The sequence below is a fragment of the Odocoileus virginianus genome, chromosome 17 (genome assembly GCF_023699985.2).
Source record: "Odocoileus virginianus isolate 20LAN1187 ecotype Illinois chromosome 17, Ovbor_1.2, whole genome shotgun sequence".
In the NCBI taxonomy this organism is placed as follows: Eukaryota; Metazoa; Chordata; class Mammalia; order Artiodactyla; family Cervidae; genus Odocoileus; species Odocoileus virginianus.
The window spans coordinates 27,881,836-27,907,852 of NC_069690.1; the positions used below are offsets into that span (position 1 = coordinate 27,881,836).

Genomic DNA, 26,017 nt, shown 5'->3' on the forward strand with positions numbered 1-26,017 from the left:
CTAATGCAGGAGACATGGGTTTGATCCCTGGGTCAGGAAGATCTCCTGGAGGAGGAAATGGCAACCCACTCCAGTATTCTTGCCTGGAAAATCCCATGGACAGAGGAGCCTGGTGAACTACAGTTGCTGTGTTTGCAGAGTCAGACACAACTGAGCACAGGTGTGGTAGTGGCTGTTAAGATAACTGGTTCTATAGATAACTGTGTGGATAGTGGCTTTCTTATTGGATAGTGTGGATAGAGGACTTTGTCCATCATCACAGAAAGTTTTGTTGGGCAGCTGGTCTAGGAAGGAACATTATTTATAAGGGCAGGAGAATCTAAGCAATTAAAAAATATCTGCATTGGTAATGGTGGAAGGTCTTGAAAGTGTGCTGCACATCTGCATGGGGACCTTGGCCAGCTTATATCACTCAAGAGGAAGCAGCATATGTATCTCAGGTCTCATCATTCATTTACTTCCCTGCCCTGATTGAACCACTTAGCCATGTACCAGTGAGGTTGGTTTTATTTTTATAACTTACTTCCCTTTTTCTCAAAAAAGCAAGCAAACAAAAAAACCAAACCCTATTCATACTCAGTAGTGGAAAAGATGAAGTTAGCCCAATCTTATAAATATCAGCTCTGCCCAGCCACTTCCAGTTTAAAATAGCTTCATTTCGAGGAAATGTGCCATCATGTTCAGATGTTGTCATTTTTCATCACATGTCAGTTGAGAGCTTCCTTGCCCTGGGTTCGGGGAGCAGAAGATGACTTTGTTTATTAACGCCTCTTTCCCTCCTCCCTGCAGCCCCTCGTGCCAGCTCTGAGGGTCTCCCGTGGAAAGTGGAGAAGAAGGACCCCTCCTTTCTCTGTCAGGCTATGCTTCTCTGCTTGACTAGCCCTCAGCGTCTGCTGGTGGCTGTGTACTTGGCTGGCCCCACCAATATGGGGTACCAGGTAGGATGCGGCCTTGAGGCTTGGTGCAGCCAAGGCCCGTTCACCTCCCTTTCTCCACCCCACACCCTTTCCCTTACTTCTCCCTGGTGCTGAAAGTTACTAACTCCATTTATAAAGGGTACATTGGTTATCCATTGCTGCAGATCAAATGACCCCAAAATGCAGTGGCTGAAAACAATAAACCATTATTATTCCACATCGTTTTTGAGGGTTAACTGGGTGGTTCTGACTCCAGGTGTCTTGTGTGGGTCCTGTCAGAATCTCAGCTGAGCTTCATCACCTGAAGGCTTGACTGGGGCTGGGGCGCCACTTCCAAGATGGTGTGCCAGCATACCCATTGGCAAGAGGCTCAGTTCTTTGCCACATGGGCCTCTCCACAGGGCTGCTCATGACCTGGCAGCTGGTTCCCCCAGACCAACTGATTCAAAAGAGAGAATGACCAAGATGGAAGTGTCTTTTAAAACCTAGTAACATCTCTTCTGTCATATTCTGTGGGTTTCGTAGACCAACTCTCATATAATTGGGAGGGGAACCACCTAAGGGCGAGAATACCCAGAGACATGGATGCTAGGATGGAGGGAGGCTGGTTACTATGATGAGGTTTATCCACTGTGAGGATCTGGCTGAAAATCAAGCTCTCTTTTTTCTTTTTTTTTAATTTTTTAAATTTTTATTAGTTGGAGGCTAATTACTTTACAACATTGTAGTGGTTTTTGTCATACATTGACATGAATTAGCCATGGATTTACATGTATTCCCCATCCCGGTCCCCCCTCCCACCTCCCTCTCCACCCGATCCCTCTGGGTCTTCCCAGTGCACCAGGCCCGAGCACTTGTCTCATGTACCCAACCTGGGCTGGTGATCTGTTTCACCCTAGATAATGTACATGTTTCGATGCTGTTCTCTTGAAACATCCCACCCTCGCCTTCTCCCACAGAGTCCACAAGTCTGTTCTATACATCTGAGTCTCTTTTTCTGTTTTGCATATAGGGTTATCATTACCATCTTGCTAAATTCCATATATATGTGTTAGTATACTGTAATGGTCTTTATCTTTCTGGCTTACTTCACTCTGTATAATGGGCTCCAGTTTCATTCATCTCATTAGAACTGATTCAAATGAATTCTTTTTAATGGCTGAGTAGTATTCCATGGTGTATATGTACCACAGCTTCCTTATCCATTCGTCAGCTGATGGGCATCTAGGTTGCTTCCATGTCCTGGCTATCATAAACAGTGCTGCGATGAACATTGGGGTGCACGTGTCTCTTTCAGATCTGGTTTCCTTGGTGTGTATGCCCAGAAGTGGAATTGCTGGGTCATATGGCAGTTCTATTTCCAGTTTTTTAAGAAATCTCCACACTGTTCTCCATAGCGGCTGTACTAGTTTGCATTCCCACCAACAGTGTAAGAGGGCTCCCTTTTCTCCACCCTCTCCAGCATTCATTGTCAAGCTCTCTTTTATCTTAGTCTTTTACAATTAGGCAGGTTGCTTTTACCACATGAGCTTTTCCGGGAAAGACCCAGGAAAGGTCCTTGCTGCAATTACCCTTGGTACACCTGCTTATAAAATCACATTTTGCTTTTATTATATAAGTAACATGTATTCATTGTTGGGAAGGAAAAAAAAAAACACAGACTAAGTGAAAAGTCAGATAAAAGGCATCTCTTAGTTCACCCTTCAAAATTAAACTTTGACACTATGGTTTTACAGAATTTTCTTCTGTATGAATGTTATTTTTATGGAATCTTCTCTGTCCATTTATGCTTTTAACAACTATTTTTTGAACATCTATTTATGTGTCAGTAATTCTACTTCCAGGAGTTTACCTAAGGAAGAATTCAAGGCCAGGAGCAAAGAGTTAGATACAGTCAACTTATTCCAACACACTTACCCAATAATCTTAATGCTGTTTTATGTTTGTACTTGTATTTGTACTTAGGAAAATCTTTTTCTTCATAGTTTCTGATTCTGGGAGTTCTTATCCTCATCTGTTTATGAAAATCTCATTTTTGAGTGGTGAGATCTTAAGAAAATGTTTCCACTTTCTTTGCATTATGTTGGGTTGGCCAAAAAATTCCTGCTTTTATGTAAGATGCTGTGCATTCATGTGTGCTCTGTGGCTCAGTCATGTCTGACTCTTTGCAAACCCATGGACTGTTGCCCTCTAGGTTCCTCTCTGTCCATGGGATTTTCCAAGCAAGAATACTGGAGTGGGTTCCCATTTCTTTCTCCAAGGCATCTTCCTGACCCAGAAATTGAACCTGCATCTCCTGCATTGGTAGGCAGATTCTTTACTGCTGAGCGACCTGGGAACGTTACAAAATAATAATAATAAAAAAGCTATAATTATGACCATCCAGTGTCCTCCACAGATACACTTTTCTCTCATCATTTTTTTGTTTCTTTGTCCTTTTTCTCTGAATTTTGAAAAAAATTTTCAGGTTGGTCCCTACACATGAATATTCCCCTTTTTTAATTTTTAAAATAAAAAAATTAACTAAATAAAGCAGACAAAATAATACTCACAACATACATATAACATACTGGCTACCATCATCAGTTTAAAATTGAACAGTATCTTAGATGCTCCTCCTGGGCACCTCTATCCTGAAGCTTATGGTTATCATTCCCTTGCATTTCTTTATAGTCTTATTGATACAATGAACATGCGTATCTTTTTACATTGTCTAGTTAATGCATTTTTTCTTATGCAAATGCAATCAAGTTACACATGCTCTTCTGTGCATTGCTTCTCCTCCCTTCCCATGTTCACGTCTGTGAGAGTCATGCATGCTGATGGATATGGCTGCAACTGATTTTTATGGTGCTGTAGTGTTTCCTTGTGTGAATGCACCCCATTGTATCAGTTCTGCCCATGGACAGTGGGAAATTTCTGGATTCTTGTGATTACAAAGAATGCTGCAGTGCACATTCTGGTATATGCCATCCTCTGCACACACACACACAAGGATTTCTCTAGAACAGTCATTCCCAAACTCGACTGCACATTGGAATCACGTGGGAATTAACACAACAACAGTCTGTTGATGTGTGGCTCAACTCCCCTCACCACCACCCAAGGCATTCTGGCTTAACTGGTTATAGAGTCTGACTGGCATCTGGGTGTTAGAAAGCGGGTTTGGAACCATTACCCTCGTGTGTCTGCCTGGCAGTGGAATTGCCAGGTTGTAGGCTATGTGCATCTTCTGTCCTACAGATTTTCTAATGAGGAATGTGGGAAAATTCCAATCACTTCAGGTTTTCACCAGTATGTGGTATTGTCTGATTAATGAACATTTTTGGTAACATCAATTCTACCATTTGCAATGGGAGTGGGGATATGAGTTTTAATCTGCTATTGTTTTTAGTTTCCTTATATTCCTCCTTTATCAATCCTTTAATGCTACTTTTATTTATCTTGCTCTGTTCTTTTCACCTGAGTCTGTTTTTCCTTGTAATCCTATATTTCAGAAAGGTCATGTCTTCTTGTATCCTCTGGAGGATGCAAAAAATTTCCTGGCATTTTCCTACTGATGCAGCAATGGATGGTTATCAGTGGCTTGCTCTTCCTCTAGGCCTTCTAATAATGCATCTGGTTTCTTTGTTATTGTTGTTCCCCACTGGACTTTTTCGTGGACCGCATGCTGATTTTGTTCTCGCTCTCTTTTTTAAAAAATCTGGCTGTGTTGGGTCTTAGTTGTGGCATGCATGCGGGATCTTTTGTTGTGATGTGGGCTCAGTAGAAGAGCTGGAGGTTGGATCTTAGTTCCCTGACCGGGTATCAAACTTGCGTCCCCTGAATTGGAAGGCGAATTGTTAGCCAATGGACCACTAGGGAAGTCTCTGGTTTTGTTGCTCTGAATAACACATGATCCATGATCTAATACTTGTCAGCAGTTAGAAGGCAAATCACCTGTGGTCTCATGGGAGATGCTGGTCCCTTTTCCTACCCCAGCTACAGCTGAAGTGAGGCTTGATCAATGCAGATACTGGTGCATTTCTTTGATTAAAACAGGCTTTCACTTGGGATTTCACAGCTCTGTGGGGTGGCATCTTCCTCTCGCTTCCCTTTGAGGAGGGGGTCCGATTTAACTGATTCAATACCAGGTCTTCCTAGGTTAAGGGAGGGGGCAGACAGGAGAAAGTTAGAATGCCCATGGACTTTTCTGAAAAATGAAGATGATAATAGCATCTGTGAATTTATTACACAGAAAGGGCTTAGCATAGTGTTTGACAGATGGCAAACATTTAATAAGTGGTAGCTGCCCTCATATTTTATTGTTGGCATATTACTAGTGTATTGTATATTTGTGTGTATATTATTGACATGTACTATCATTACTATTCATCCTACTGGAATGAAAGCTACAGTGAAGGTAAGATAATTTTGTCTATTTTTGTTCATTTCTTTATCCTCAGCAACTAGAACAGTGTATGACACATGGTACACACCCAGGAAATATTTGTTGGATGAATGAAATTTTGAGAATTTGGAGACGTTATAGTCAGAATTGCTCACCATGTGCTATTTTGAATCAGAAGTTGGCAGTGTTACTTATATTAGTGAAAAATTTGTATCAACCTATATATGTAGGTCAAATAGCAAGGGTTAGTTGAATAAATTACAGCACATCGTATGCTGGAATGCTATGTTGCTATTGCAAATTATATTGTGCAATATTTTTTGACTGGGGAAATGTTTACTTATATTGTTGGAATGAAAAAATTACAAAAAACTGTGTGTACTGTATAATCTCAAATGTATAAAAAATGTGTGTATATAGAAAAAAACTGAAAGTAATATAACAAAACACTCATAATGGTTATCTCTGGTGGTGGGATTAAAGATAATTGTGAATTTGCTTCTTTGAGCTTCTCGGTGTTTTCCAAATATGTTTATAATAAGCATACATTATTCTGGAAATAAGAAAATTGTAATTTTTAACAGATGTGTACCAAAGATGCATTAAGTGGCATAGATCCTGGGGATGCAGTACTGTTAGTACAGATCTGGAACAATAACATCAGGAAAGCTAAAGCTGGGAGTGGTTTAGGGCAGTGGTCCCCAACCTTTTTGGCATGAGGGACTGGTCCCATGAAAGACAATTTTTCCACAGACTGAGGCGGGGGAGTATTTTGGGGATGATTCAAGAGCATTACATTTATTGTGCACTTTATTTCTGTTATTATCACGAGTTCTACCTTAGGTCATCAAGCATTAGATCCGAGAGGTTGGGAACCCCTGGTTTAGGGTTCAAAGAAAATTTTAAAAGACAATAAAATGGCTACTAGATCAGTTAACGGTCTTAGTTGCAGCTAACCAGAAACTAACTCTGGCCAGTTTGAGCAGCAAGACAGTCTGTTTAAAGGGACCAGAGCAGCTCATAGAATTGCCAGGAGGACTGGAGGACCGCGGCAGCAGCCCCCCAGAGAGAAACAATGCTCGAATTTCACTGCAGAACTAGCCCAGTTTTCCCTGCTGATGCTGGGTGCAGGGTCCGTTCTCCTGCCCTGGGACCTGAACTCTCCCCTGGGAACTACAGCCCTCATTATAGAGGGTGCTCAAACTCAAGACACTGCTGTGTTCCTGGGAGCATTAGAAATGCAGATTCCTAGGTTCTATCCCAGACCTACTGAGTCAGACTCTCTCAGGGTGGGATCCAGTCATCTGCATCTCAGCAGGACTTCAGGGTAATTCTTGAAGAGATTAAGGTTTGAGAAGCACTCTCCGTAGTTGGTGGTGATTCTTTGCATCCAAAGTCTAAGAGGTATGTGTCTGATCGGCAGGCTCTGGGTCATGTGCCCATATCCTTGCTTCAGAGGAGGCTGGGGAGTGGATGTCAGCAGTGATCAGCTCTGTGCTGATTTATGAGGGTGTGGGGTTCTCAAGATCTAGAGAAATGGTCCAGATGCTGACCCACCGAGAGGAATGACTGGTGTCTATGTCCTATTCCAACATGTGGAGCAATCAAAGAGGCATTTAGGGATAAGGTCATTGTGTCAGCAGTATTGATGATCATTTTTCCCTGGCCTTTGTCAGGAACAGGAACAAAATCTTCAAACTGAAAAATGCACAACAAATTCTCTTTTAAAATTTTTTTAGCATTTTAAAATTATTAAAATTCATTTTTAACTGGGAGATAATTGCTTTACAATGTTGTGTTGGTTTCTGCTGTACAATTAATTTTCTTTATTGAGGTAATATTGTATGTTTCACATGTCCAACTTTATAGTTTTAGTTCTTTATACCCTACAGCATGCTTACCACCAAAACTTTAGTTTCCATGCAGTTAACTTTCTTTATGCACTTTTCCCTCCCTGCTGCCCCTTCCCCTCTGATAAGGGCTACTCTGTTCTCTGAATTTATGTGTTTGCTTTTGTTTGGTTTGTTCATTTTGTTTTTTTTCTTTGCTATATTCCATATAAAAGTGAAATCATATGGTATTTGTCTTTCTCCATCTGACTCAGTTTACTTAGTGTAATACCCTCAAGGTCCACTTGTGTTGTCACAGCAGGCAGGATTTTTATCTTTTTTTTTTTAATCTTTTTTTATGACCCAGTAGTATTCCATAGTGTATGTGTACCACATCTTCTTTCTCCATTCATGTGATGGACACTTAAATTGTTTCTTTATCTTGACTATAGTAAACAATGCTTCAATGAACATTGGTGCACATATATCTTTTCAAATTAGTGTTTTTGCATCCTTAGGATAAATACCCAGAAGTGGGATAGTTGTATCATGCAGTAGTTCTATTCTTAATCTTTTTAAAGGAATCTCTGTACTGACTTCCATAGTGGCTGCACCGATTTACAAAATTTTCAGATTAAAAAAGAGTCAGTAATGTCTATTGTCTATGGATACATATAAGTGTACTAAAAATACATAATGCAAAGGAATTATGTTGCTCCTTCTTTTGGGGATGGAAGTGGGGTTTCAGCTGTGTTTGAGACACCTTGTTTCCTCAAGAAAATTATCTGAGACAAATATGGCAAATATCCGTTTCATCATGATAGTGAGAACATGGATGCAAGAATGGTACTAATAACATTTAGCTACTGACACACCTTGGGTCTGACCAGAAGAGACTCTACCTGCAGGGCTGGGTCTCATCCTTCTGTGTGAGCCATTATACCTTGTCTGTTGCTGGATTATGGGCTGGTCCTTGAGAAAGACCAGGCATGATACAAGCTGTCACCAAAGCTTTTGGGTAGGTTTGTAGATGATTATCTTGGGCTGGAGGCACATCAGCAGACTGCCAGCTCTTGACTCTGTCCTACCCAACAATGTTATCTATAACTCAGTTGAAAACATAGCAGGGACACAGTCAGATTTGCAGGTGATGTGAAAGCAGGATTCATGAGAGATCCTGAACTTGACTCAATCTCAAGATCTCTGATGCTCAGGAGTCAAGATGGGGTCTCTAACGTAATCATCTCAACAGGTGGAAATGAGAAACTAGAGTCAATGAAAACACAATTACAGAAATATAAAGACAGTACTTCACTGAGCTTAAAACCAACAACTTGTAGCCACCTGGCTTGTTAGGATCGCATGTGAAAATTCCAGGAGCCTTAAAACCTTTTGTAATCCGCCAATAGGAGCATACATGGGTTCTGGAGGGTAAGTTGGTGATAAGTGATGAAAACTCACAAGGAAATGCATGTCTTTTGATCCAGCAATTCAACCTCTAGGAATTATTAAGAAATCACCAAATATGCTAAGTGAAATAAGTCAGATAGAGAAAGACAAATACTGCTTGATCTCACTGACACAGAGAATCTAAGAAAACTGAACTCAGGGAATCAGAGTAGAGTGGTGGTTCCCAGGGGCTGGTGGGAGGTGTGGGGAACAGGAAGATATTGATTAAAGAGTACAAACATCCAGTTATAAGATTACCAAGTTCTGGGGATCTCATGTACAGCATGGTGATTATAGCTGATGATACTGTGTCACATACTGGAAAGTTGCCAAGAAAAGCAGATTGGAAATTCTCTCCCCACAAAAAAGAAATGGTAACTATGTGATGGGATGGAGGTGTCAGTCAATACTATGGTGATCATCATTTTGCAATATTTAAGTGTAGCAAATGAAAATCAACATGTTGAACACCTTAGACTCACACAATGTTATATGTCTATTTATATCTCAATAAAGCTGGAAATAAAAGAAACCATCAGAGAAATGTGCAGAGACAGATGTATAAGGAGGTTTATCAAAGCATTGTTTATAATAACAAAGCAAAACAGAGCTGTACAGAACTCATCCAGATGGTATTGGCTAGATATAGACCATACGTGGACTATTAAACAACTGATAGAAAAGACAGTATAATAAGCAGATAGAATAGTCTGGAAGAATATGTTTACAATGATTATGACTGGGTGGTGGGTTGTGAGAGTTTTTAAATTTATCTTTTGTTTATTTGTATTTTCTCATTTTCCAAGGTTATGTGTTGCTTGTATGGTGGAGAAGCAATGATTTTTAAAAATTAGTTTTAATTGAATATATAGACAAATAGGCAGAAATAAAGCAAGCCTTTGCAGTCAGAGAACAGCAAAAGTGGATCATGACACAGAACTAGTTCAGTAAAAAAAGAATGCTGTCAGCACCCCTAAATTCCTGAGATCAGAGCCTGCACCGCTGAGCCCTCTGGCCAGGACACTGGAAGTCAAGACTGATACCCCTGCCCCACTCTGTTCCTCTTTCCTAGCTTCAATTCCCCTCCCTCCCCTCATTTCAAAGCCTAGGAGCGTGTGCATCTAATTGGCAGTCTAGGTCACCAGCCACGCTTGAGCTTCACGGGAGGCTGGGAGAGGAAGATCCAGAATTTTCTACTTATCTAGTTACTGTAGGACTCTGCCTCACATTTGAGCAGCCAAAAAACACCAAAGTCCACTTTAGCATTTGACATATTTTTTTTCCTTCCTTTCTCTGTCTCCCTTTTTCTTGAAGTTTAAGTTGATTTACAGTGTCATGTTAGTTTCAGGTGTATAGTATAGTGATTCAGTTATGTATCTATATGTATATATATACATGTATATATTATTTTTCAGATTCTTTTTCCTCATAGGTTATTATAAAATAGTATAATTTCCGTTTTGCGCTGCTCCTCAATGGGTCTCGCTGTTTTCAGTCTCCCCTTGAAGCCTATCTGCAAGCTGGCAGCAAGGCTCTTTGTGGTGGACATCATGGTGGGTGCTCCAGTACCATTCCAGCTCAGATGATTGGTCCAAGCCAGGCATGACACATACCTCTCTCCTCTGACAGGGCCATGTGACCCAATGAGATGAGGGGAGGGGTACCTGTAGGGAAGATGCTTTAGGGTTTGTTTGTGCCTGAATGTGTTACTGGCATTGCCTTTTTGCAGCCACCCCAGGGAAAGGCAATAACTAGTGTTTACACAGTGGTGACTTGGAGAGATTCTGGGGTGTTTGTGGGGCTGGTTGTACCATGCCTGTAGCTTGCTTGCCCTTTATTTCCAGTAAGATGATCAATGTCCTTATTGTTTAAGTTAGTTTCATTGAATGTCTATTATTTGCAGTGGATAGCATTGTCCCTGATAGTCATTTAGCCAGAATACAAGTCTAATCATTTCCCTTCTCTGTGGTTTTTGCATTGCCTTTGAAATCAAGTTCATGTTCCTTAACACGGTTCACAAAGTTCTTAGGTTGTAATCAGATAGTCTTGTGTCCTCTTCCACAAACTCCCCACACTTCTACTCTTTTTCTTCCCTAGGATGTTCTTGTCCTCTTTCTCCATCTACTGGACTTTTATTTACCTCCCAGGGTCAGTTCAAGTGACAGCTCATCTTTGAAGTTTTTCTTAATGCCCCAGGCAGGATAAATGATTCCTTTAAGTGCCTCCAAACACTTTGTGTCTGTATTATAGAGCTTTCTGTAGCCTCACACACAATGGCAGGAACTTCTGTTTTTGCTCCTTTGCTAAAATAAGAATTCCTTGAAGGCTACTACTATGTTCCATCCTCCTTGTAGCTCTTGTATCTTGCGTAGGACCTAATGATTCTATAAGTACTAACAAAATGTTTATAAAGTACATCCTTGGTCATTCAGATTGTAGCTATTAACTTATTATTTTATTTAAAATAAGGTGATTATTATCAGTAATAATGTCTTTTGGACTTGGCAGTTTAAGAAGCTGTTTAATACACACTGTCTCAATTAATCCTCCCAGAATTCCTGTAACACAAACATTATCCCCACTTCCCAGATGAAACTGTGTAACCAATCAAAGTATATTTGTTGAGTGCCTACAATTTGCATAATGCTATGCAAAAAGCCAGCTGTGGAGGGAGGTGGCAGAGAAGTAAAAACCATAGTGTCTCTTCTCACAGGGTTTACAATTTACTCGGGGAGATAAAAAAATAAAACAAATGTGTCAATCACAAGAGACAAGGGCACTGCAATACAGCAGTGCAGAAATTTTTTTCCATTTATTTTTAATTGGAGGATAATTGCTTTACAATGTTGTATTAGTTTATGCTGTACACCAGAGTGAATCAGCTATATGTGTACATATATTCCTTGCCTCTTGAACCTCCCTCCCACCCAGCCCCATCCCACAGTGCAAAAATGTTGAAGGCAATAATTTATTACCTAATAAGAGAGGAATGTAAGACATAAGTACCACAAGAATTACCATAAGAAAGGAGAATAGGAAAGATATATAATGCAGAGTTCCAAAGAATAGCAAGTAGAGATAAGAAAGCCTTCCTAAGTGATCAATGCAAAGACATAGAGGAAAACAATAGAATGGGAAAGACTAGAGATCTCTTCAAGAAAATTAGAGATACCAAGGGAGCATTTCATGCACAGATGGGCACAATAAAGGACAGAAATGGTATGGACCTAACAGAAGCAAAAGATATTAAGAAGAGATGGCAAGAATACACAGAAGAACTATACAAAAAAGATCTTCATGACCCAGATAATCATGATGGTGTGATCATTCACCTAGAGCCAGACATCCTGGAATGTGAAGTCAAGTGGGCCTTAGGAAGCATCACTATGAACAAAGCTAGTGGAGGTGATAGAATTCCAGCTGAGCTATTTCAAATCCTAAAAGATGATGCTGTGAAAGTGCTGTACTCACTATGTCAGCAAATTTGGAAAACTCAGCAGTGGCCACAGAACTGGAAAAGGTCAATTTTCATTCCAATCCCTAAGAAAGGCAATGTCAAAGAATGTTCAAACTACTGCACAATTGCACTCATCTCACATGCTAGCAAAGTAATGCTGAAAATTCTCCAAGCTGGGCTTCAATAATACGTGAACTGAAAACTTCCAGATATTCAACCTGGATTTAGAAAAGGCAGAGGAACCAGAGATCAAATTACCAACATCTGTTGGATCATAGAAGAAGCAAGAGACTTTCAGAAAAACATCTACTTCTGCGTCATTGACTACACTAAAGCCTTTGACTATGTGGATCACAACAAACTGTGGAAAATTCTTAAAGAAGCAGAAATTCCAGACTACCTTACCTGCCTCCTGAGAAATTTGATGCAGGTCAAGAAGCATCAGTTAAAACCAGACATGGAACAACGGGCTGGTTCCAAATTGGGAAAGGAGTACGTCAAGGCTGTATATTGTTGCCTTGCTTATTTAACTTATATGTAGAATATATTATACAAAATGCTGGGCCAGATGAAGTACAAGATGGAATCAAGATTACCGGGAGAAATATCAATAACCTCTGTTATGCAGATGACACCACCCTTATGGTGGAAAGTGAAGAGGAACTGAAGAGCCTCTTAATGAAAGTGAAAGAGGAGAGTGAAAAAGTTGGCTTAAAACTCAACATCCAAAAAACTAAGATCATGGCATCTTGTCCCATCACTTCATGGCAAACAGATGGGGAAACAATGCAAACAGTGACAGATTATTTTCTTGAGCTCTAAAATCACTGCAGATGGTAACTGCAGCCTTGAAATTAAAAGATGCTTGCTCCTTAAAATTAAAAGATGCTTGCTCCTTGGAAGAAAGGCTGTGACCAACCTAGACAGCACATTAAAAAGCAGAGACATTACTTTGCCAACAAAAGTCCGTTTAGTCAAAGCTATGGTTTTTCCAGTAGTCCTGTATGGATGTGAGAGTGGGACTATAAAGAAAGCTGAGCACTGAAGAATTGATGCTTTTGAACTGTGGTGTTGGATAAGACTTTTGATAGCCCCTTGGACTGCAAGGAGAGCAAACCAGGTAATCCTGAAGGAGATCAGTCCTGAATGTTCATTGGAAGGACTGATGCTGAAGCTGAAGCGCCAATATCTTGGCCACCTGATGTTAAGAACTGACTCATTGGAAAAGACCCTGATGCTGGGAAAGATCGAAGGCAGGAGGATAAGGGGACGACAGAGGATTAGCTGTTTGGATGGCATCACTGATTCGATAGACATGAGTTTGAGCAAGCTCCAGGAGTTTGTGAAGGACAGGGAAGCCTGGTGTGCTGCAGTTCATGGGGTCGAAGAGTCGAACATGACTGAGTGGCTGAACTGAACCATAAGAATTAAGATAACTCTGGGGCTTACAGTGAAAGTCCTTGAAGCATCTTCCAAAAGAGATTGTACCTGGACTGTTGGGATCAGTGGGATTTCACAAAATGAGGAAGGGGAAAGGTATTCGCTGTTGAAAGGGAAGGCAAACACGGAGAAAGTACGTCTTTAGGAGGCAAGGAAGAAAAGCGGATAGTGAAAGTCCCATGGAAATGGATGAAGGTTTGTTGAATGGATGGATGGATGAATGGATGGGTGTATGGATACACAGCTTGGAAAGATAGGTAGATAGGTGGCTGGGTGGCTGAGTGTATGACTGGATGAATAGATGGATGAAATTTCAGGTCACAGAGGCTGGTGCTCATTTTGCTGAAAATGTCTCCAAACACAGCAGCACGATGATGAATTCTGTTCTCTTCACAAAGTAACTCGGTTTAGGGCCTTCCTTGGCAGTCCAGTGGTTAAAACTCTGTGCTTCCACTGCAATGGGCACAGGTTTGATCCCTGGTTGGGAAACTAAGATCTTGCATGCCATGCAGTGTGACCAAAAACAAACAAACAAAACCTCGAAGTAACTTGGTTTAGCTTGTCCAGATGAAAGAAAGACACTGTGGGTGTCCAAAATCACACGCTGATTTGAAATATTTGAATGGGGTCAGAGGTACACGGTCGGGCCTGGGTTTAGGATGTCATCAGGCCAGGATAGCCTTTTAACATTATGCATGGGTGTGTTTTCTCCAAACATGTGTGGAGACACACACAAGACTTTGTTTGAGATTTTTCTTTTCCTTTTTACTGCATTATGCCAAATTTTTGTTTTGACTGAATTGTCACTTTCCAACTTCCCGTGTGTGGGAGCCCAAAGCCCCATGAGTCAGCATAAATGAGACACTTGGACCCATAATAATGGTGGTAGCAAGTGTTTACATAACTTGGGTAGAGGATACAGTTCAGCTTGTTTGGGAAAAGGATATTTTTGATGGGAAAGTAGGCTTGATCCCTTTGTTCCATCCTTACTCCTGATGTAATCACATCCAAGGTTGATGGGCTTATGTGATTAACTTGAGATGAGAGTTGCCCCCTCCACTAGCTTTTGATCCCTAACTACTGATGAAGCCACATTACTAGCATAATATGGCCACATTTCTGCCTGCTCCACAGTATAACCCATCATCTGGGTTCCTGGTACGGAATTTCTGGCTGCACACCAGAGCCAAAGTCCATGCATTTGGACACAGGGGCTTTTCCTCCAGCAGAGGTGCTTTCCAACCGAGGGTTTTTCCTAGGATAGGTCTAGCTCCAGTCTAAGTCAGAATGTTTGGACTCAATCTGAAGTGTGCCTTTCTTCTCAGTTTTTAAAAATTTCTCAGCCTAAGATGGCTTGAGCAGCCTTCATTCAGATGTCTTGTGGTTTCTCTGTGAAGGCTTTTCTGGAAGACACTGTTGTTTAACTACACAAGTCATTTCTGGCCCCCTTTTTTCCCTCCAGCTGCCTCCAATTACAGAAGCTGGAAAACCAAGTGCAGAATTTCCCACATGTGGCCATGTAATCTGATTTGGGCCAGTGAGAAGAAGAAGAAGTTTAGCTGGGGCTTCTGGGAAAATTTTTCTTCCTTATAGGAAAGACAAGCTGAGATGCTCTAGGATGTCACCTTTCTCTCCTTTTCCCCATCTTGAATGCATTTATGTTGAGATATGACTTGAACAGTTAAGGAAGTTGGATTGGTGGGCTGAACAAATTCTGCAGATACTTCTGAACCTCCACTGTGTGCCTGACTGGTGGCTCAGTGGTAAAGAATCTGCTTGCCAATGCAGGAGACACAGGTTTGATCCCTGGGTCAGGAAGATCCCTTGGAGAAGGGAATGACTACCCATTCCAGTATTCTTGCCTGGAGAATCCCACGGATGGAGGAGCCTGGTGGGCTACAGTCCATGGGGTCATAAAAGAGCTCTAAATGACTGATCGACTGAGCACCGTTTGCCTGATGCTATCCCAGGTCCCAGGGATGTAGTTTCAAACATGAAGCGGTGGATGCCTGTCCTCACGAGCTTGACAGCCTGGTCCCAGGGAGGGTAAAATCAACAAAGAAGAACAGAAATGGATGGACCAATATTGACCGAAAATGAGCAGGCCCAGTAAATCAGAAAAGAACTTTTCAGGTCTGAGGAGGGAGAAGGGGTAGGCCCTCCTATAGGGTGCTCCTGTTAAAATACCGCAGACGAAGCAGGCTAAAGATGAAAGAGCCGTAGCAGGGAGCTTCACAACACCTACAGGGCAGAGATCAATCTTCACCATGAAAGAGAGAAGGAAAGAGGGAGAGCAAAGCAGAAAAACCGTGGGGGTCTGAAGGGCACGCATCCAGCTGCAGGCAGAGAAGAGGTGGTTAAAGAAAACCCTTGAAACTCTGTCAGGGCAGACAGAGGAGTAATGAAAGGGATTCTCATAAGTGCCTGGAAATAGGCTGACGAGGACTGTACAGATGACGGCTTAAAAAGGTTTTGTGCTTCTGTGGGACAAGGAGCGCTATTGTGGTTCATAGGAAGTGAGGTGCTCTGGTGTGTGTGTGGCTGAGACGGGGGGTTGAGGGGCAGTCTCCAACCCCAAATGCACAGTGACTGGCTGTGGCTATTCAGTATCTTACACCTGCCTGAGAGGAGGGCTAGAGCTGTCCCCATGGAGACTCGATGAAGTCAGGCCCTGGGGCAGGAAGACAGAGATGTCGCTGTGTGTCCGAGTCAGAGCACATGACTTTCTGTGAATCAGCGTGACTCCGCTGTGTTAGCATGGGAGGGAGTGGCTGCAGCAGGGACAATCGGGACAGACTGCAGCCCCGAGAACCTGCCCCCAGGGCCTCTGGTGGGACAGAGAACCGGCAACGCAGGATCCCAGCTGCCCTCGAAGGAGCCCCCGCTGTGGCCCCAAGGGTTAGGTGGGCCCAATCCTGTGGCCCAGAGTCTGCCTCCAGCTGAGTCTGGAGAGTGACCAGAGGCCTGCAGAGAACCCCAGGCTGGAATTTTCTGCCTTCCTTACATCAGAGGAGCCATACACTGAGATATAGGAGAGTGTGGGCTCCGGGGTCACCCTCAGGGTTAAATCCCGGCTCCAGGTGGCTTTGGGCAAATTTTAACCTGTTTTTGCATCTACAAAATGGGTACGGTGGTTCCTCCCTCAGGGGCTAGAGGGGAGTGAGAGCTTAGAAAGTGCGTAGGACATAGCAGGCGCTCACACTGTGCTCCGTCGCTCAGTCCTGTCGACTCTCTGTGACCCGGTGGACTGTGGCCCGCCAGGCTCCTCTGTCCGTGGGATTTCATAGGCAAGAATACTGGAGCTGGTTGCCACCTTCTTCTCCAGGGCTCTTCCCACCTCAGAAATTGAACCCCTCCTGCCTTGGCAGGTGGGTTCTTTACCACTGCGCCACCTGAAAAGCCCCTAGTAGGCACTCTATAAAAAATTGTTGTTGTTTTATTTATTACCTTTGGGAGTTTGGCAATGGAAAGGCACATACTTTTTGGAATATACCATTTCCCCTTGGTCCTTAGCTTCAAGGGCAACCAGCATTTTTCAGTCCAGGGTGAAGTCTAAAGACAAACTTTAAATGAGGTCCCAGACCCCTTAGCTGTTACTCCTCTGCTCTGCCCGGAGCAGTAGGCAGTGGTGACGAAGCCTTCCAGGGAGGTGTAACCTTGGCTTAAGAAGAGCCGGGAAGCCAGCCTGGAAACACACGCAAGCCGGGTCATCACTCCTCCGCAGAAGTTCTGATAGCTGATGATAGGAGCCAAACAATTTGAACCTCAGCTTCCCCCCGCCGCTCAAGGTTGTACTTTCTTAAGGAGACTTTGTGATCATTCTGGGGCCCCTGCCCCCACCACACGGCCTTCTATTAATAGACAGCCCTACCAGGGCAGCCCTCACCTCTTTTTCTGGCTCTCTGCTTAAGTTTCTCCTTGACCCTGGGGGAGGGTGATTTGCATAACATTTGAAAACAGAATTGTGGCAGCTTTTGTTAGATGCCAGGGGTCCTGTGAAGGGCACAGAGGCTAAAGAGGAAAAAACAAAAGGAAACATTCTGGGAATTCCCAGTTAGTTCTTGGCATCTGTAGGAATCTTAGCTCTCTGGGAAGTTTTTCTGACACGCTAGTACCCCTTCCCCCTCTTCCTCCTAACACTTTTAGGAGCTTTGTGAGTGAGTGCCTGGGGCTGATTGGAGGCTGAAACAAGTCTTTTTCTAGAGGTACCAGGTGGTACCTGTGGGTTCACCGCTGGAGATAATGTGTGTTGGGCAGATGTGCTCAGATGGGCAGCTCCGTGTGTGTCCAGATCTCTTGGAACTGTGTTGGTAGCCGGATGGTACCTGGGGTAAGGACAGTAATCACCTGTTTGAACTATTGTGGGTATTGAATGAGCATATATACAAAAAAAGCTTAGAATAGCGCCTGGCACAGAAGAGTCCTCAAATCTTAAGCTATTTTCTGTAGCATAGTATTTGCTAAAAGTTAATTGATTCTTCTTGAAAATAGTCCACCTTTTTCTTTTTAATTTTTAAAAATTTTTTGAATTGTGAAAGTATGATATTAACATTTACAGGAGACTTAGAAAATACAAAGTTAAATATAGTTCTACTCTATATTAGTTATTTTAAAGTAGCTAAATTAAGATTTTAAACTGGAGTTTCAATACCAAGCTCTCAAAAATTAATAGAATGAATAGATAGAAAACACTAATCCATCCTTTTCTATGCCCCAGAGATTCTTTTCGGTATAGCAAGCAAATCTTTGGGGCTTCCCAGGTGGTGCTAGTGGTAAATAATCCACCTGCCAATGCAGGTAGAGAAAAGAGATGCAGGTTCGATCCTTGGGTTGGGAAGATCCCTTGCAGTAGGAAATGGCAACCCACTCCAGGGCCTGGAAAACTCCATGGACAGAGAAGCCTAGCTGGCTATAATGCATGGTGCCACAGAGAGTTGGACATGACTGAGAAACTGAACACATACAAGCAAATATTTCCATCTTGTTTTTCTTTTTTAAAAAAACTTTTTTTCTCTCTCCTTCTTCCCATTTTGTTTTTCTTCTTCAAGAATGCTTTAATGATGCTTCGTCTTTTGCATTTTCTTATAAAATGTAGGATTAACTTGTTAACTTTTGCCAAAAGAAAGAAAGAGAGAAAAAGGGAGAGAGGGAAAGGGTGTGTGAGGGGGAAGGAAGATAAGAGACTGTAGAAATGTTTGATTTGGATCGTACTGAGTCTGTAAACAGATTTGGGAAGAAATCATGCTGTTATTTTGTAACATCTTCTATCAATTCACATGCTGTATCTTTGTTTTATGAAATTTTTTTAGTAGTTCTTAAGGATCTAAAATTTAATAGTTCTGTAATTTTCTCTAGAGGTCTTGTATGTGCTTTATTCACTGTTAGGAAATTGATTTTTAAAAATTCAATTATAAGCAGCATAATTAAAAAAATCATTTTCTACCTGTTTGGTGCTGGAATAAACAAGTATAATTTATCTTTGCATGTTAATTTTTAAATTTTTATAAATAAAATTTAAATTTTGGATTAATTTTAGACATATAGAAAGGTTGCAGAGATAGTACAGAGTTCCAGTACACCCCTCATTCAGTTTTCCCTAATTGGTGATGGACAGGGAGGCCTGGTGTGCTGCGGTTCATGGGGTCGCAGAGTCAGACACGATTGAGCGACTGAACTGAACTGAACTGAAAGTTGTTTTATTATTTTTGGCCATGCTACAAGACTTGCAGGATCTTAATTCCCTGACCAAGGATCCAGCTCAGGTCCTGGCAGGGAGGACACCAAATCCTAACCACTGGACCGCCAGGGAATTCCCCAGTTCTCCCTACTGTTTATGTCTCACATAACCATGGCACACTTACCAAAACTAAAACCAACGTTGTGCATTACTAGTTACACTCCACACTGTATTTAGATCTAATAGTGTCCTTTTTTTGGTTCCAGAATCCAATCCAGGATGTTTGCTGTTGTTGTTTAGTCACTAAATTGCATCCAACTCTTTGCGACCCCATGGACTGTAGCCCGCCAACCTTCTCTGTCCATGGGATTCTTCAGGCAAGAATGCTGGAGTGGAGTGCCAGGCTCTCATCCAGGGGATCTTCTTGACCCAGGGATCGAACCCGCATCTCTTGAGTCTTATGCACTGGCAGATTCCTTACCACTGTACCGTATGGCTGTAAAAGCTTCCAAACACTCTCAGTGTCTGTACTTATCTGCGGGAGACCATTAACAAGCCATCCAGAGATGGGCACTGGCCTCTGAACCACAGTGTGAATAGCATCACTCCAGATCTGTGCTTCTTGAACTGGATGTGCTCACAGATGGCCTGGAGCTCAGGTTCAGGGCCATGTTTGAATTCGCTGTGTCTGGGAGGGGCCTAGAGTCTGTGTTTCTAAACGCCCGGGGATGCTGCTGCTGCTGCATCACATTTCAGAGTAACAAGGCTCTGGACTACAGCGTGTTCTGTCTCTTTTGTCATGAGCAGCTACCCAAATATTTGAAACTGACAACTATGCTTCCATCCCCCAAGCTTCTTCTCGGGACTAAAGAGGACCAGTTCCCCCAACTGCTATTCAGGCAGCAGTTTCCACACCCCCGTACTCCTACCCCCATTCGGGCTGCACCTGTGGATGGCATCCATCCCCCCCCACCCCCAGCCCCTGCCTCCTCTTTTCTCTTCCCGTCCTCCTGACGTCTTGTGTAGAGCACCTTGTGTCAGTCATTCAGTTGTGTCCGGCTTCCTGTGACCCCATGGACTGTAGCCCGCCAGGCTCCTCTGTCCATGGATTCTCCAGGCAAGAATACTGGAGTGGGTAACCATTCCCTTTTCCAGGAGATCTTCCCAACCCAGGGATCCAACCTGGGTCCCCTGCATTGCAGTCAGATTCTTTACTGTCTGAGCCACCAGGGAAGTTACTCCCTTCAGTCATTCCTAGGTTGGCTCCAGGCCTGGGGGGATTTTTGGATCTCTCATGCTTCTGGGAAGCTCTTCAGGCTGGAGGAAGGAAGTTGCACTACAGCCAGGAAGTGCAGTGTCCATCTGCCCCCCTGGACTGATGCCCTGGTGGCCTCCTGACCCCTGCCCTCTCCAGGGTCTCCTGTCTGCCCTCCAGAGTCACCTCAGTTCAACACTGGTGACCTGGGCTTTCCTGTCTGCATCGCCCCTTGAAGCACCGGGTTCACTTGAAGGGCCGAGAGGAGATAACAGGGGGGCTTTCCTTTTGCTGGGGACGGGGACTCTCTGACCACACCAAGACACAGGAGCTTCTGTGACTACGTTGACACTTTTGTGACCCTCTTTACAAGGATCCCCTATCCCCACCACTCTGAAGCCCCCTCCTCCATTTCTTAGGACTCCCCCAAAACCAGGCTTCAGTCAAGGCTTCGTTTTGAAAGATCCCTGTAAAATGTGTTTGCTGAGAAGGAGCAGAATTGAGTCAGCCTCAAGTCCTAACATCTCAGCCAGGATTCTTCTATCAAATTAGGAAGTAGTTTGCCCAGCCCCCAGGGCATAAATCTTATCTTAAACTTTAAAGATAACTTGAGAAAATTATGCACAGCTTTATAGAGAAATGAAACCTCAAAGAGATGAGAAACTGTATTTCATCATCCTGATTGTGGGCTTGTCTGACACAGGGCTGTCATCGGCATGTATGTATTAACTTAAACTTCTTTCATTTAACTTCTTTTAGTAAGTACATTAATATCTGCATCTTGATGGACTCAAATGTTGTTTGTGCTGTTCTCTCTTAAAGGATATATAACCCTCCGAGTAAACCTAGACTAGCATGGTGACTGCAAGCTTGAGCCCTACCATTCACTGGCTGGGTGACATTAAGCAAATTCTTAACCTCTCTGAGCCACACTTGTAAAATGAGAAAATAGGAGCCTACAGTAGAGAAGTCTTGTGAATATTAAATGAGATGCTGCATGTTCTTAAAACAGCAGCTAGCACATGAAGAGTGCTCAGTCAACATCAGCTGCTGTTATAACTATGACATAAGGTATTCAGATAGCCCTCAATTACTAAGCATTTTAGGTTATTTGTGATTGTTTAATTTTAAAAATAGTCATGTAAAAAGACTTTTTAAAATTAATTAATTAATTTATTAAGTTTTGGCTGTGCTGGGTCTTTGTTGCTGTGCAGGCTTTTTTCTCCAGTTGTGAGTGGGGGCTGCTCTCTAGTTGTAGTGTTTGGGCTGCTCCCTGTGGTGGCTTCTCTTGTTACAGAGCACAGGCTCTAGGGCGTGTGGGCTTCAGTAGTTGTGGTTCCTGGGCTCTAGAGCACAGGCTGTGGCATATGGGCTTAGTTGCTCTGTGGCATGTGGGATCTTTCCAGATCAGGGCTCAAACCCACGGTTCCTGCATTGGCAGGTGGATTCTTCGTCACTGAACCACCAGGGAAGGCCTGCAATTTTTTTTTTTTTGAGGTATAATGAAAATTCATCTAATAAAGCTTTTATCAGAGAATACCATAAAAGAACAAGCGTAATAAAGACAATAAGAGAATTCTGACAAGCCCTGCAAGTATTTTATTGTTATGAAAATGCTGTTATGAACATTGATCCATTCTGGCAACCTCTGTGGACTGCCTCACCTGCCCTGGAGGATTCTAAGATGATGAAGAGGGTGCTGGCTCTTGAAGAGGTGGCAGTTTAGTGATGGAGAGAAACAGGAAGTGGGTGATTATGAAAACCCAAGGGCCTGGAGAGGAATGGTGAGGGCTGTGAGGCAGGCGAACGTTGGGAGGCGCTCAGTGGAGTGGTTGAGGTCTGAGATGAACTTGTAATTCCTCGGAGAGAAAGGCACTTGTAAGCCTTATTATTTATTACCGTAATTTACTCCCGGAGCTTATAACAGCTCCCAGTGTGTGAGAGTCCCTCCATCCGTCCGTCCGCTGTTGGCTGGAAGCCTCGTCTGCTTGCTCTCTAGGAGTCACGCCCCGGCAGGGCCACCAGCCTGGTCCAGATCCCAGCCGGGTTCTGATCGGGGTCCAGATGTTTTGTCTGGCCCCACTCGGACCTCTCCCTCCTGACTCATGGGACAGGAAGCCCCTGGCCGCGGGGCAGTGCCTCTGAGCTACAGTCTCTTCCTCCTCCTGACAGTGGTGAGAGGCCCACCCTGGAATTCAGGTCACTGGCGGGGGAGGAAATGATGTGATGTTATGAGAAGTTACACTCTTAGCAGGAGTGTTGAAGGACGAGGGATGTCTGCTGGGTCTGTGTGCCGGCTGGGTCCAAGAGGGATCTCCTGTTTAGACTCTGAGAGGGAGAACCTTTTGTCGGCCATGGTGCCTCTTTCGTGGAGACAAACAAAGAAGAAAGGGAAATGCCAACTGGCATTCAGAAGCCCACTTTGTGCCAGGGGTTTGGCTGCTGTGTATGGATTTGTCCTCACAGTGACCGTGTGGGAAGGCAGTCCAATTCCAAAACCGAAATCAGACTCAGCAAAGCCCATGGCCCCTTGCTTGTGAGCCCTGGTCATGAGCAGCAAGTTGAGGTGATCTATACTGATTCTCCTGGGAGTAGGAACTTGACCTCATAGGAGGAATAGGAGACACCCCTCTTGACTTTGGATTTGGGTACAGCTGAACCATCATGACTTAGAACTGACCAGTCAAAACCCTCCATCCTCCTGCCATCTCCTAATGTCAGGCCTGACCATCCAGGCCAATGAGAACCAGCCCTTCAGCTTAAGAAATATATATATATTTATTTGTTTTTATTTTTATTTTTTGGCTGTGCTGTGTCCTAGTTGCTGTGCTGACTTTTTCTCTAGTTGCAACGAGTGGGCGCTATTCTCTAGTTGCAGGGCCCTGGCTTCTCATTGCAGTGGCTTCTCTTGTCGTGGAGCACAGGCTCTAGGGTACAAGGGCTTCGGTAGCTGTGGCATGTGGGCTCACTAGTTTCAGCTCCCGGGCTCTAGAGCACAGGCTCAATGGCTGTGGCACGTGGGTGTAGTTGCTCTGAGGCATGTCAGATCTTCCGGAGCAGGGATCGAACCCGTGGCTCTTGAATTGGTAGGCAGATTCTCTACCACTGAGCCACCAGGGAAGTCTAGCCCTTCGGCTTTTGCAGGAACTCCTGGAAAAAAAGATGCTCCTAGGCCACTAGCATAAGATGGGAAGATACAGGATACAAGCCTGGCCATGTTGTAATCACAAAGGAGCAGGCTTCCGGGGAATAAAGTTAAGTTTGAGGAAAGCAGAATGGAGAGATGGAAAGAAAGAGAAAAATAAGAAACTGTCTGAAATCCTAGATCCAATGACACTTCTGTGAGCCCAGTCAGCCTGAAGATTGACTACCCTTGAAATGTTCATTTAGGTGAACCAGTAAATCTTCCTTCTTGCCTAGACATTGCAGCTGACTCTGTCACAGTTGAATGAGTTCCTACACCCAGGGTATAGCTGTGGAATTGGGACTATGATGGTCTGGCCCACATTTCCTTTCTGTCTTCCCCACCTTCCCATACTCTGAAGGAGGAAATTCTTGGCTTTGAGAAATTCTCTCAATCTGCTGCCTTGAATCAGCTGGCCTGGTAGGACTGGTGGAAACACGGAGGGTCAGCTTGGCCCACCCACTACATCCTCCAGTATCTCTATATACAAATTCCAGCTTTGCCTTTACTTGGGTTCATTGGTTCCACATAGTGGTGTGCTGGTGACTGTTTAACAAGCAAAGAGATAAAAAGCCCTGCACTAAAGTGTTTGCCAGTTTCTGTGGTGTAAGTATTTCCACCTCGGCCGGGTTCGGAATCCCCCATGACGTCCCAAAATTGGAGATAGAAAGAGATGTAAGTAGCAAACCACTGGAGAGTATGTCCATCACACAGATTTATTAGTTGTAAATCACAGATCATAATAAAATGCAATGGATTAGTTATGTTGTTGTTCTGGCGCTAAGTCGTGTCCGACTCTTTGCAACCTCATGGACTGCACCATATCAGGCTTCCCTGTCCTTCACTGTCTCCTGGAGTTTGCTCATATTCATGCCCATTGAATCAGTGATGGGCATTTCATCCTCTGCCATCCTTTCCTCCTTCAATCTTTTGCAGTATTATGTATTGATTTTTAATTTTTTTTTTTTTTTTGCTACACTGAGCTTCATGCAGGATCTTAGTTCCCCTACCAGGGATCAAACTCACGCCTCCTACATTGGAAGCACAGAGTCATAACCACTGGACTGCCAGGGAAGTCTCCATGTTGATTTTTTATTACCTTTTTTTTTTTTTAAATATACAGATACTCCTGGACTTTTGATGGTTCGATTCACAATTTTTCAACTTTAGAAAAGCAATATGCATTTAGTAGAAACTGTGCTTTGAATTTTGCATTTGGATCTTTTCCCTGGCCTAGAGACATGCAGTCTGATCCTCTGTTGATGCTGGGCAGGGCAGCCAGCCACAGCTCCCGTCAGCAATGCAGTCATGAGGGGAAACAACTGATATACTTACAGCCTTTCTGCACCCAGACAGTCATTCTGTTTTTCACTTTCAGTAGCGTATTCAATACATTACATGAGATAGCCAACACTTTACTCTCAAATGGGCTCGGTGTTAGATGATTTTGCCTAGCTGTAGACTAATGTAAGTGTTTGAGCACATTCAAGGTAGGCTGAACTAAATGATAATGGTTTGGTAGGTTTGACATATTAACTGCATTTCCAAGTAAACGGTATTTCCAATTTATGATGAAAGTTGAGGAAGAGCTGTAATTTATCTCATTGTAAAATTATAAAATTTAAGTTTAATAATAAGTAAATTATAAAATTTAAATTTTAAGAACTGGCTCACAAAATTCCTAAAAGTTTCATAACTGGCTCTTGTGAGCTGGTGCAAGCTGTTTCCAGGATATCACTGATGCCACTTAGATCTCAACAGGAAACAACTGCGTCTTCCTGGGTTCAAGAGCTATTGGTGTGAGCCCAGGTTTAAATGAAAACAGGGACCTGGATGAGATCCAAAAGCTTGATCTTGCAGGAGGCCTGTGCCAAAGTTGAAGTGTGCAATGAAACTGAACGGGTCATTAGCGATCGGAATGGGATTTATGACCTGGAGAGGTACACAGGGCACAGCGAAGCAGTGCTTTGTGTGGTTAGCTGACCCCACACAAAGGGCCATGGAACAGGGCGGGGCATGTGCCAGCTGGGCTCTGGCTGGAAGCAGATGCCACACCCAGATCAGTATAACGTGTGGGGTGTTGAGGAAGAGACTCTTCGCAGAGATGTAGGAAGGTTCAGGGAGGCCACAGGGATGAGGCAGCGCTCCGGGGTGCAAACAGGGGGAGGGGACTGGTCACTGGAGATGGTGACAGAGCAGGCTGGGGAGTGGGCTGCCAGGTAGAGTGGGGCCTTTGCCTACAGGGAGGATGCAGGGAATAAATGCCCTCTTCCTGCTCTTCTCTCTGCTTTTCTGTCTTAGCTCCCTGTTGGCTGGACCCACCCAAAGTCAGAGGGCAAGGAAAAGCAGTGTTTCTTTGACCTCTTTTGGGACAAGAGAAAAGTGGGAGGGGTCTGAAGGGTCAGATGGCAAAGGTCTT

At 43.4% G+C, this 26,017-nt stretch overlaps 1 long non-coding RNA gene across 1 annotated transcript in view; it reads left to right on the top strand.

Annotated features, from left to right (window-relative positions):
* Positions 1-14: 14 nt before the first annotated feature.
* LOC110134201 (uncharacterized) overlaps positions 15-26,017 on the top strand; it is a 45,683-nt gene continuing 19,680 nt past the window's right edge. Inside the window, exon 1 of the long non-coding RNA XR_011492230.1 lies at positions 15-938. This is a non-coding gene — a long non-coding RNA (uncharacterized lncRNA). The remainder of the gene's footprint in view (positions 939-26,017) is intronic.